This window comes from Bos taurus, unplaced genomic scaffold, assembly GCF_002263795.3.
Source record: "Bos taurus isolate L1 Dominette 01449 registration number 42190680 breed Hereford unplaced genomic scaffold, ARS-UCD2.0 Leftover_ScbfJmS_468, whole genome shotgun sequence".
NCBI lineage: Eukaryota > Metazoa > Chordata > Mammalia > Artiodactyla > Bovidae > Bos > Bos taurus.
Genome location: NW_020191774.1, coordinates 11,125 through 23,461, shown reverse-complemented (window position 1 = coordinate 23,461; position 12,337 = coordinate 11,125). Strand labels below are relative to the sequence as shown.

The 12,337-nt window shown below is 46.7% G+C and overlaps 1 long non-coding RNA gene across 1 annotated transcript; it reads left to right on the top strand.

Annotated features, from left to right (window-relative positions):
- Positions 1 to 547: 547 nt before the first annotated feature.
- On the top strand, positions 548 to 5,567 carry LOC132344781 (uncharacterized). Its single transcript, XR_009493746.1, has 2 exons — positions 548 to 3,202; positions 3,751 to 5,567. It is a non-coding gene; the product is annotated as an uncharacterized lncRNA (long non-coding RNA).
- The last annotated feature ends 6,770 nt before the right edge of the window (positions 5,568 to 12,337 follow it).

Sequence of the window (12,337 nt, the reverse complement as noted above, 5' to 3'; positions counted from 1 at the left end):
GACACCAGTGTCATGAGTGACACCTGCCTCACCCATGACACCAGAGGCACCTGTGACACCAGTGGTGACCATGGCACCCATGATACTCATGCTACCAACATGACCCATGACACCAGGGGCACCCATGAGACCAGTGTCACCCATGGCACCCGGGTCACCCACAACACTCACAGAACCCATGGCACACAGGACAACCACATCACCTGTGACACCTGCAACACCAATGGCACCCATGACATCAGCAGTAAAGTCCCAGAAGGAACCCACTGCCTCCTGGATGTGCCTGATGCGGGAAGCTCCACCCTTGTTGGGCAACCCGAGAATATGTCCCCAGTCACTCCCTCTGGCCTCACCCAGAAAAAGAAGGGGGTGGCTGGGAGACTTTGGAGACGTATATTTAAATATATTTTCTATGGGCTGCCCAGCAAGAGGGCTAATAATAAAGTGACACCAGAAACAGACAGTGGATGACCTGCCAAGCTCCCTGGGACCTGGTCATGTTCCCACCTGGATGATGGGATTCAAATCCAGAACCTCCACCACCTTCAGGAAAGCCTCCTATCCAAAACCCTGGCCAGCTCAGAAGATGCTCTGGAGTGGTCTGGGCGACGAGAAGAGGCACCACCCTGGCCAGGCTGCCCCTCCTCCCCTGCTGGGTGAAACTTCAGAGACTGGACTGTGCCCTGGGGCATGTCCCCCATTCCCCACACTTCTGTCTTTCATGTTGGTGGGGGTGGGTATAGTTATTGCCAACTCCTTGGTTCTTCTCTTGGTTCAGTCTTAAGTTGGTATAGTTAATAGTTTATTAGCATAGTTAGTGTAAGCACTATTAGCATAGTTGTGAGCAGTAGAATAGTTAGCAGCAACAGCATCATAGCACTGTGAGCATACCCAGTATTGTTAGAACACTTAGCATTCTTTTTGAGGGCTTAGCGGTACTTAGTATAGTTACTGGTATAGTTAGTATAGTTAGGTAATTAGTATAGCTTACTGGTAGTTACTATAGTTAGGGATGTAGGACCTAATGGCCATCTTTGCTAAAAAGGTGGCTCATATTGAAAATTATGAGATGCTTCACACAATTGGTGAAGTCCACTTTGCCAAAGTAAAGTTGGCCAGGCATGTTCTGACCATGGTAGTGGTAGCCATCAAGCCCATTAACAAGACAAATCAGAGCTTCTCCAGGCTCCAGGAACTGTTTTGAGAGGTTAATAGGCTAAGAATCGTAAACTACCCAAATATTGTGAAACTTCTTGAACTGATTGATACTGAGGAGACTCTGTTTATAGAAATGGAGTACCTCAGCGGGGGAGACGAGTTCACCCACATGGAGGCCAAAGGCCGCGAGACGGATGGGGAGGCCTGAGGCCCGTTCTGCCAGCTGGTCTCGGCTCTGCAGCACTGCCACCAGCGGGGCGTGGTACACGGGGACTTGAAGCTGGGCAACCTCCTCCTCGATGCCAACAATGAACCAAGATCTCCGACTTTAGCCTTAGCGACCAGAGGCCCCCAGAAAAGAAGCCAGACACTTTCTTCAGTAGCCCTGCGTTCATGGCCCCAGAACTCTTCCTGGGGAGGCCTTACACAGGCCCAGAGCTGGATGTGTGGAGCCTTGGCGGCATCCTATACACCATGGTAACTGGATCCCTCCCCTTCAGGGGACAAGATTTCTGGGAGCTGCGGCAGCGTGTATATAGGGGGCAGTACCATGTGCCCAAATATCTAATGAGATAATAGACTTCTAGAAATAATGCTAACACTCACCTACAAACAGAGGTACTTTAGATGATGTTTGGCAGCATCCATGGGTGAACGTGGGCCAGAAGGAGCCACTCCCACCAGCCTGAGAAGAGCACCCTGGGGTGACAGTGGAGACAATACTGGGCTGGTGCAGGGACCAAATCCATGGCTTTGACATAAGCAGTGGCAGTGACATGAATGAACCCAAGGTGAGGGCCTGCACCATCACTGTGAGTCTGGCCGTTTCCTCTGACCTCAGCAGTCAAGAACATACGTCTACACCCAGCCCTGACATGTTCATGTATTCCCGCCTGGCTTTGGGAGACTATTCAGCAGCAGGAAAACAGGAGTCAAGGAAGAAGACCAGAGAGCCTGCCATGCCCCAACCCTGCCCAGAAGCGAGGACAGTGACCCCCAGCTCAGCCCCTCCAGCTGTGACACCCGCGATGCCAGCAGCACGTGAGCTGCTGATGATGCGGGTGACCACCACGACACGTGCAGGACCAGGCCTCACCTGCGACACCTGTGGCAGGCGTGACAGCAGCCACACTCGTGATACCAGTGTTCCCGTGACACCAGAGATGCCTGCGACACCATCAGCACCTGCGACAGCTGCAATACCAGAGGTACCAGCCTCACCTGTGACGCCTGCAGAACCCGTGACACCAGCCACACCTGGGATACCAGCCTCACCTATGACGCCCTAAGCACACAGGACACCACTGGGGCCTGCAACAGAGATGACAAAAGACAAAAGAGACAAAAGACAAGACAAAAGAGAGCCTCTCCAGGTGCCAGAAACTGTTTTGAGGGGTTAACAGCCTGAGAATTTGGAACCACCCGAATACTGTGAAACTACTGCAGCAATTGATATTGAGGAGACTCTACTTATAGTAAAGGAGTACCTCAGCGGGAGAGACTTCTTCACCCACTTGGAGGCTAAACGCAGATGCTGAGGCCTGAGGCTCTTTCAGCGAATACTACAAGGGGAGTGGAAGCCATGAAGGTCATTAACAAGACAAACGGAGCAACTCCAGCCTCTAGGAACTGTTTTGAGAGTTTAAGAGCATGAGAATGTTCAAACACCCGAATATTGTGAAACTACTGGAACTGTTGCTTATAGTAATGGAGTACCTCAGCGGGGGAGATTTCTTTACCCACTTGGAGGCAAAAGACAGAGGCAGAGGCCCGAGGCCCGTTTCGCCAGCTGGTCTCGGCTCTGCAGCACTGCCACCAGCGGGGCATGGTGCTCAGGGACTTGAAGCTGGGCAACCTCTTCCTCGATGCCAACAACAACGTCAAGATCTCCAACTTCGTCTTTAACAACCAGTGGCCCCCAGGAAAGAAGATAGACACTTTCTGCGGCAGTCCCGTGTTCATGGCCCCAGAACTCCTCCTGGGGATGCCTTACACAGGCCCAGAGGTGGATGCATGTAGCCTCGGCGGTGTCCTGTACACCATGGTAAGTAGATCCCTCCCCTTCCACGGACAAGATTTCTGGAAGCTCCAGCAGCGTGTGCTTAGAGGGCAGTAACACGTGCCCAAATACCTATCCAATGACATAACAGACTTCCTAGAAAGAATGCTAACGCTCAACCTACCAAGAGAGGTACGTTAGATGGTGTTGGGCATTCATGGGTGAACATGGGCCAGGAGGAGCAACTCCCACCAGCCTGTGAACAGCACTCCCACCCAGGACAACTCCTGGGCTCGGGCCTCCTCCTCCGTTACATCGTTTTTGGCCTCCAACAGGGTAGACAGGTCTTCCCATCTAATATATTCAATTACCAGAAAGAGTGAGATGATACTGAGCTGGTGGAGGGACCAGATCCAGGCCATAGACGTACTCAGTGGTAGTACCGCGTGCACGTGAATGAACCCTACAAGGGGGCCCGCACCATCATTGTGAGGCCGGCTGTTTCCTCCAACCTCCGTATCCAAGAACATACACTTCCCGCCAGCCCTTAGCTGTCCATGCTTATTCCCGACTGATTTTGTCATACCATTCAGCAGCAGGAAACCAGGAGTCAAGGGAGAAGACCAGAGAGCCTGCCATGCCCCGACCCTGCCCAGAGGCGAGGACCGTCACCCCTAGCCTAGCCCCCTCCAGCCGCAACACCCGCGATGCCAGCAGTGCGTGAGGTACCGATCACCCTGGGAAACGCCAGAACACATGTGGGACCAGGCTCACCTGCCACACCTGTGGCAGGCGCGACAGCAGCCACACCCATGATACCAGCATTCCTGTGACACCAGAAATGCCTGCGACACCATCAGCACCTGCGACAGCTGCGATACCAGAGGTACCAGCCTCACCTGTGATGCCTGCAGCACCCGTGACACCAGCCACACCTGGGATACCAGCCTCATCTATGACGCCCTAAGCACCCAGGCCACCGCCAGCGCTTGCAACAATGATGACACCCGTGGCACCCACGATACCTGTTACACCAGTGACACCGGCCTCATCCATGACACCAGAGGCACCCGTGACACCAGAGGCACCTGCGACAGCTGCAGTACCAGTGGTACCAGCCTCACCTGTGATGCCTGCAACACCTGGGACCACAGGCACTCATGACACCAGTGGCCCCCGTGACACCAGGGGCTGCGTTGTCACCAGCCACACCCGTGACACCAACCTCACCTGCGATGCTCTAATCACCTGGGACACCGCAGATGCCTGCAGCACAAATGGCATTCATGGCACCCACAATACCCGTGACACCTGCCTCACCTGTGACACCAGCATCATCCATGACTTCAATGATGCCTGTGACGCCAGTGAACCCATGATAGCTATGATACCAGCAGCACCAGCCTCACCCATGACGCCTGTGGCCCCCAGGACACAAGGGGCACCCATGACACCAGCCACACCTGTGACATCAGCCACACCTATGACGCCCTGAGCACCCAAGACACGACTGGGGCCTGCAACATACATGACACCGATGGCAACCGAGATACCTGTGACACCAGTGTCACCAGTGACACCTGCTTCACGCATGACACCAGAGGCACCCGTGACACCAGTGGTGACTATGGCACCCATGATAGTCTTGCTAGTAACGTCACCGTGACACCAGGGGCATTCACAACACAATGGCACCCATGGCAACTGTGATACATGGAACACCAGGGGCAACCGTGACACCAGTGTCACCCGTGGCACCCGCGTCGCTCACAACACTCACAGAACCCATGGCACACAGGACAACCACATCACCTGTTACACCTACAACAACAATGGCACCCATGACATCAGCAGTAAAGTCCCAGAAGGAACCCACTGCCACCCGGAGGTGCCTGATGTGGGAAGCTCCACCTTTGTTGGGCAGCCTGAGAATGTGTCCCCAGTCACTCCCTCTGGCCTCACCCAGAAAAAGAAGGGGGTGGCTGGGAGAATTTGGAGATGTATATTTAAATATCTTTGCTATGGGCTTCCCAGCAAGAGGGCTAATACTAAAGTGATAAAAGAAACAGCCAATGGATGACCTGCCAAGCTCCCTGGGACCTGGTCATGTTCCCACCTGGATGACGGGATTCAAATCCAGCACCTCCACCACCTTCAGGAAAGCCTCCTATCCAAAACCCTGGCCAGCTCAGAGGATGCTCTGGAGTGGTCTGGGCGACCAGAAGAGGCACCACCCTGGCCTGGCTGCCTCTCCTCCCCTGCTAGGTGAAACTTCAGAGACTGGACTGTGCCCTGGGGCATGTCCCCCATCCCCCACACTTCTGTCTTTCATGTTGGTGGGGGAGGAGATAATGCTTGTCATCTCCTTGGTTCTTCATAGTCTTAATAAACTTTATGCTCCAGAAAGATGCATCACACTCTGTTTTGCCTTCTCTCTGGTTAGAGAAGTATGCAGTCATGTAGTACTTGGCGTTAATGACATTACAATTAGCACAATCATTCCCAAGAGCAACAACTGCTGCACTCCAGGGCAGACATGCAGAAAGAGTATTATCCCCCTGCACTGACATTACCTAATATTTTCAGAAGGGTTAAAGGGAACTTTTGATCCCTGCAGCCTGTGTTAAAGGGACAGGGATGTCTGGGATAGGCTAATAAGTCCTGTGAACCAGCCGGTGTGTGGTGTGGTCAGGTCCCCATGCAGATGAGTTTCTTGAATGTCCTGCAGGAGTTGGGTTCTCTCCTTCTCCCATGGGGAAGGGCCCTGATGTGTGAGGTGATTAAAAATTTTTTGATATAGATCACTTTTAAAGTCTACTGAACTTGCTACAATATTGCTTCTGTTTTATATTCTGGTTTTTCGGCCTGGAAGCATGTGGAATCTTTGCTCCCCAACCAGGCATTGAACCTGCAACCCGCTGCGCAGGAAGGTGAAGTCTTAACTACTGGACCACCAGGGAAGTCCCTCTTTTATCTTAATATTTTTGCTGTGTGGGTTTGACTACAAGGACTGGCTGACTATCAGAAATACTAGATTTGTCAGCGTTCCCTGGTTCCCTGGTTCAAGGAGCCACTGAACACAGGGGTGACTGGAACAGGGTCTTCTTCCCAGAGGCCTGGCTCTGGGGGCACACACTCTGGGGGCACACCCTCTCAGAGGCATCAGCTGCACCGTTCCGTGGGCTCTTGTGTGCTTACATGTCACTTGCTGAGTGCGCATTTCTTCACCACCAGCATGCAGAGCACTGGCCACTCGCCCGCGAGCCACCTCCTGGTACAGTCACAAAATGACCTACAAGATTCTAAGTCAATCAGGCTCTTTCTGCTTTTCTTCTCAGCTCTTAGCTCTTTGTTTTGTATATCAACAGTGTCACTGACTTTCTTTTCTTCTCTTCACCTGGATTCTGTAGCAAACGGGAGCCTAGGAACTGGCCCAGTATACAAGGATACTTCCCCTTTCTTCTCATTTCTTCATTACTGTCTCTCATTACTGTCTAACTTGACCCATGGGCCAAGTTAGTGAAAACAGATCTCTCACTGCAGAGGGGGAGAAAAACAGACATCGACACACCAAACTACAATTATGTTAATTGGATGGGAAGGAGAGGAAGACTTGAATGGATTCTTCCTCTACTCTAACACAAATGTAATCAGAGAGCAATGAACTCTGGATACATGGTACATCCTAATGGCAGTCAGGAAGAAATAAAGCAATCTGAGGTGAGGAGACGGGCTGGGCTGCTGGTCATCCCACATCTGAGATGATATTCTCAGCTGGCTTTTAGGTGAACCCTTCTATCTCAAATGAGGGACTTTAAGATTCGTTCACAGGATAACCACTTTCAGCCATCAATTTCTCTGATATACATCATTCATATGCACAGAGTTAAATGTGTTCATTTTGGATATTTCCTGAAATCCAACTCACTAATTCACAAAGCCTTGGGAGTATCTCCCTACAAGATGCTTATTAATTACAAAGTTGAACTTTAAATCTACATTGGAGAAACCTCACAGACACCACCTTAAACACATGGTCAAAGTCTACCTCACTAGTAATAAAATGTGTCAACCTCGTATACCTTTGTGGAGCTTCCCTGGTAGCTCAGCCATAAAGAATCTTCCTGCCAATGCAGGAGACATGGGTCTGAGTGTTCAATCCCTGGGTCAGGAAGGTCCCCTGGAGAAGGAAATGGCAACACACTCCAGTGTTCTTGCCTACAAAATCCCATGGACAGAGGAGCCTGGCGGGCTACAGTCCATGGGGTTGCAAAGGAGTTGGACACAACTGAGCAACTAAACAACAACCTCATGCACCTCTGGATGTGACGCACCGGGAAGGGGATACTATCGTGTCTGTGCAGAGACCTTCCCAACCATCTCGTCCACACAGCGTAGTGAGCATAGTACCACGTCTCCTGTGTGCTGTCCTCCTGTGCATTTCCCTACTCTTACTCCAAATCATAGCAATGATGCCTGTGCATGTGGATGCTGAAATATCTTAAGTTCAGTTGACATTACCAACAACAATCATCAGACAATGGAACTGTGTTGATGCAAAACAAGCCCTCATTCTACTTGGGGAAAAATTCAATTAACAACGGAATCATGTAGAGCCACCCGGTGGTGATGGAGATTTAGTGGCATACTGCAGTTGAAAGCTGCCTGTAGTGGCCATGGGGCTATTTCTCCTTTATTCTTGCTTTGCCAGCCCGCAGCAACCATGCCTGGTTGCCACTCATCACAAATCAAATGAAACAAAAATCACCAGGGGTTAAAAAGCCTACACTGGATTATAGCCATGCCATTTGGAACATAAAATTTTACTGGTAATTGCGTTCTGTTGAATAAATATCCTGACATCAGCTTATGGCATATTAGTATTCTGATGGTGATTATTTTCACTTAAATGTGTCTGCCTCTAAATAAAACAGGAAAGGGTACAATGACACGAGGTTTGGAGACGGAATGGATAGTCTGTTCGTTAAACCAGAGGTTCTGGCGTGGAGTTATGACTGTGGGTGAAATAAATTACACAGAGATTTATTTCATGTGATGTCTTTGCAAAATTATCTATTGAAGCCATACACTTACAGTATTCAAACTCTGTTGTATATATATAGAGCCAGGGGCCAGAAGTACACACACTGAGGCTCTTTCCCAGACATTCTGTATTCGAATCTTTAGGAGCAGGACTCAGGAATCTACATTCTTAACACAGTTCTCAAGTCTTTCAGTGAACTGCCAGTTTGACGAATACTGTTCTAAATGTTTACCAGTCTTATTCCAAAGTATCAATGATTATTCAAGTATAAATTCATCTAAAAAACACAAAGTCTACCACTGGAAATAGACCAAGGAACAGCAAGTATGATTCTTGGGTCAAATCTGACTCAACAACTGTTCTTACATATAAAGTTTTATTGGAACACAACCATGTTTATTTGTTTACAAATTATCTACAGCTACTATATTTCTTCATTAAAAAAAAAAATTTTTTTTTTGTTACTTTCTTGTTAAAACGGCAGAAAGCAGTTGTGACAGAGACGGTATAACCTGCAAAGCCTGAAACAGTCACCACCTGGCCTTTGTGGAAAAAAGTTTGCCAACACCTGATATAAACAGATATCGGGGACTGAGGGACCAGGAAAGTGAGTCAACTAAGAGAGACAGGCAGGTTGAGCTGCTGGCTCCTGCCAAACTGTCAAATCCCTTCTTTGCTTTCTTCTTTTTTTTAAAGTGGTGGATGCACTCTGTAATGTTTGCAGATTTACTGAAATATAATTGATATATAATATTGTGGAAGTTCAAGGCATACCATGTAATTATTTGATACATGTATATACTAGAAACTTCCCAGGTGGCTCAGTGGTAAAGAACCAGCCTGCCAACGTAGGAGACACGGGTTTGATCACGGGTCAGTAAGATCCCCTGGAGAAGGAAATGGCAACCCACTCCAGTATTCTTGCCTGGGAAATCCCATGGGCAGAGGAGCCGGATGGGTGATAGTCCATGGGGTCTCCAAAGAGTCAGACATGACTGAGCACCTAAATAACAACAACAAAGTATGCTATAAAAGAATTTCCATAATAAGGTTAGTTCACACATCTTCCAGCTCATAGAATTACCCTTTTCTTTCTTTTTGTGGTCAAAACATTTAAGATCTACTCTTAACAACTCTCAAGTATACATTACAACACTCTATGGTATTATAGTCACCATGCTATATATTAGACCCCTAGAACTTAGTCATCTTATGTTTATGTCCTTCGACCAATACCTCCCAAGCGCCCTCCCCCCTCAAACAACAAACATTCCTCCAAGCATTTGGCATTTTTAGATTCCGCATACAAGTGAGATCGTACAGTATTTGTCTTTCTCTATCTGAAGTATCTCACTTAGCATATGCCCTCAAGCTTCATCCATGTTGTTACAAATGGGAGGATTTCCTTCTTTCTCGTGGCTGAATAATATGCCACCATACATATACATATACATATAGAATACGTATGAATGTATATATACACACACCATATTTTTGTTATCCACCTTTATTCATCTGTCAATTGACACAGATTCTTCTATTTCTTGATAGTTTCAAATAATGCTGCAATGAACACTGGGGTACAGAGAGCTCTTCAACATACTGATTTCATTTCCTTTGGCTTATTTCCCAGAAGTGGGGATGCCGGATCATATGGGAGTTATCTTTCACTTTTTGACTTATTATCATAACTGTTTTCCATAATGGCTAGGCCACTTTCCTTGGATTCTAATCTCAGCTCTGCCTCATATTAGAAGGACTTAACCTTCCTGAACTTCACTTTTCTTTATCTATAAAAATGAGAAGGATTAGACTTAATAAAATGACAAATAAAGGAAAGGCATTTTGGCAGTCCTTGTACTAGGTTTAAGGAAGACAGATGACTAAATCATAGTAGGTGCCCTCTGGCTTGGGCTCGAGCATGATCTCCAGGTTCCATTTTATCTTCAGCTTAAGAAGCTCTATGGTCCAGTTATTAAAATTGTAGGTTCTGGGGTCTAATCTAGGACTGTTTAAAAACTGGTCCTGCCATTTACTTAGCAACATAACCTTGAAAGACTTTCTCCTTTCAGCCATTCATGAAAGTGGAGGTAGTTTTTACTCCAAAGTGACAAGGTGAGCTTAAATTAAACAATGCAGCCAAGGTGTTTCAGACAGTATGGTATATAATAAATCACTGCCACTAGTACTTATTCTTTTTCTAGCATTTGTTTATCAATGGAGACACCACTGCTTAGGGCTGGATAATTCTTCCTTATGCAAATCTTTCCACAGTGTTCCTGTAATGTCCCCCAGGTCACTGGAACAAACCAAACCACCTCCAGATATGTTCAAAGATGGAGAGAATATTCTTATGCCTCCTGGTTGGGAACTACGTAGACAGCAAACTTCTTCTAAGGACTTGTTTATTTTTGTGTTCTAAGATTAATACTGTGACTAGCACACAACTCAGTAAACACCTTTAATAGAAATGGGTAGAGAATGAATAAAACAATATGACTTTATAGATATGCTTGAAATGCCACCATTATATATTTATACCTTTGTATGTGTGTGTGTATGCTTCTATTAAATGTCTAGAATCCCTCATTAAATTGCAGGTAGTTTCAAGGGGAAATTGGAGAAGGCAGTGGCAACCCACTCCAGTACTCTTGCCTGGAAAATCCCATGGATGGAGGAGCCTGGTAGGCTACAGTCCATGGGGTTGCGAAGAATCAGACATGACTGAGCAACTTCACTTTCACTTTTCACTTTCATTCATTGGAGAAGGAAATGGCAACCCATTCCAGTAATCTTGCCTGGAGAATCCCAGGGACAGCAGAGCCTGGTGGGCTGCCATCTATGGGGTCGCACAGAGTCTGACGTGACTGAAGCAACTTAGCAGCAGTAGCAGCCAAGGGGAAATACTCTCAGCTGTTACTAACATCAAGGTGGGTGGATACCAGCTGTGACAAAAGCCCTGCAGGAGTAGTTCATGGGACAGGAAACATGGAGAGACAGTAGTGTTCAATATAAATTCAAAACTGAGAAGCTTTGTATGGTCTCTAATTGTCCCTCTGCAAAAAATCTGCACACAAAAACAAGAACATGTGTGACAATGTGAGCCCAATGGGAGACACATCTCTTACCTCTCATTTTATTTTAAAAGAATTGAAACCTAAGTTCCCTTTCCATCTATCAGCCTCTTGCCTTCTTTCTTCCTTACAGAATTACACCACATCCCACAGGTCTCTTTCCTCCCTAATCAGTCTTCCTGAGAAACTAAGCTGAAAATTTTTATTTAATACCTGTTTTCGCTTAATTAGTCAAATTCTTCTCGTAATTCTTTGAAAACTCATTCTCCCACCCAGGAATATTCAATATTTTTGTCCTCAACTCTAAAAGTCAGGGGCCTCGTGTGTATTTTGGTTTTCTTTCCACTTCTCACAAAGCACTTTACTCTGAAAAACATACCTATTCTCGTGGACTTAACAATGACAACTTATCTTTATCTGATTATTTACCATCAGAAACCCCAAATTCACAGCTTAATTCTGTAAAAAATATTCACTACACAACTGACAATTTATAAAAATTAGTCTCCATTTCACATCCCTCCCTACGTAACACAAAGATCTCCTAATGCACTGAGACAAGTGAGGTAGCATTCACTGGTTAGTACATGTAAACAACTGTTTTCACTATGAAATACAAGAGCAAATCTATTTCAGAACAGAATTGCACTTCTTGCAAATAATGCAGGATTTCATGATGTCAAAACACAGTTCAGACACTTAGAAAGGCACTCGTATGGAAGAGTTACTCTACTGAACAAATGAAGATAAATTTACAAGGCTGATGACAGAATGGTGACTTCAAAGACTTCACAGAAAATTACTTGAATATCAAAAAATTAGGAGACTTAGGAAAAAAAAATGATGAATCCTCATGTATGTTTTGCAAATTTTATGTTTTGCCCTCTTTATAACTGTGCCGTAACAGTAAAGCTGATAGCTTCAATAGCCAAAACAATCTTGAAAAAGAACAAGGTTAAATGTCTCACACTTTATGATTTCAAGCTTATCACAATGCTATTGTAATCAAAACAGCGTGGTGTGTGTATAAATACAGACAGAACAATGGAATAGAATAGAGAG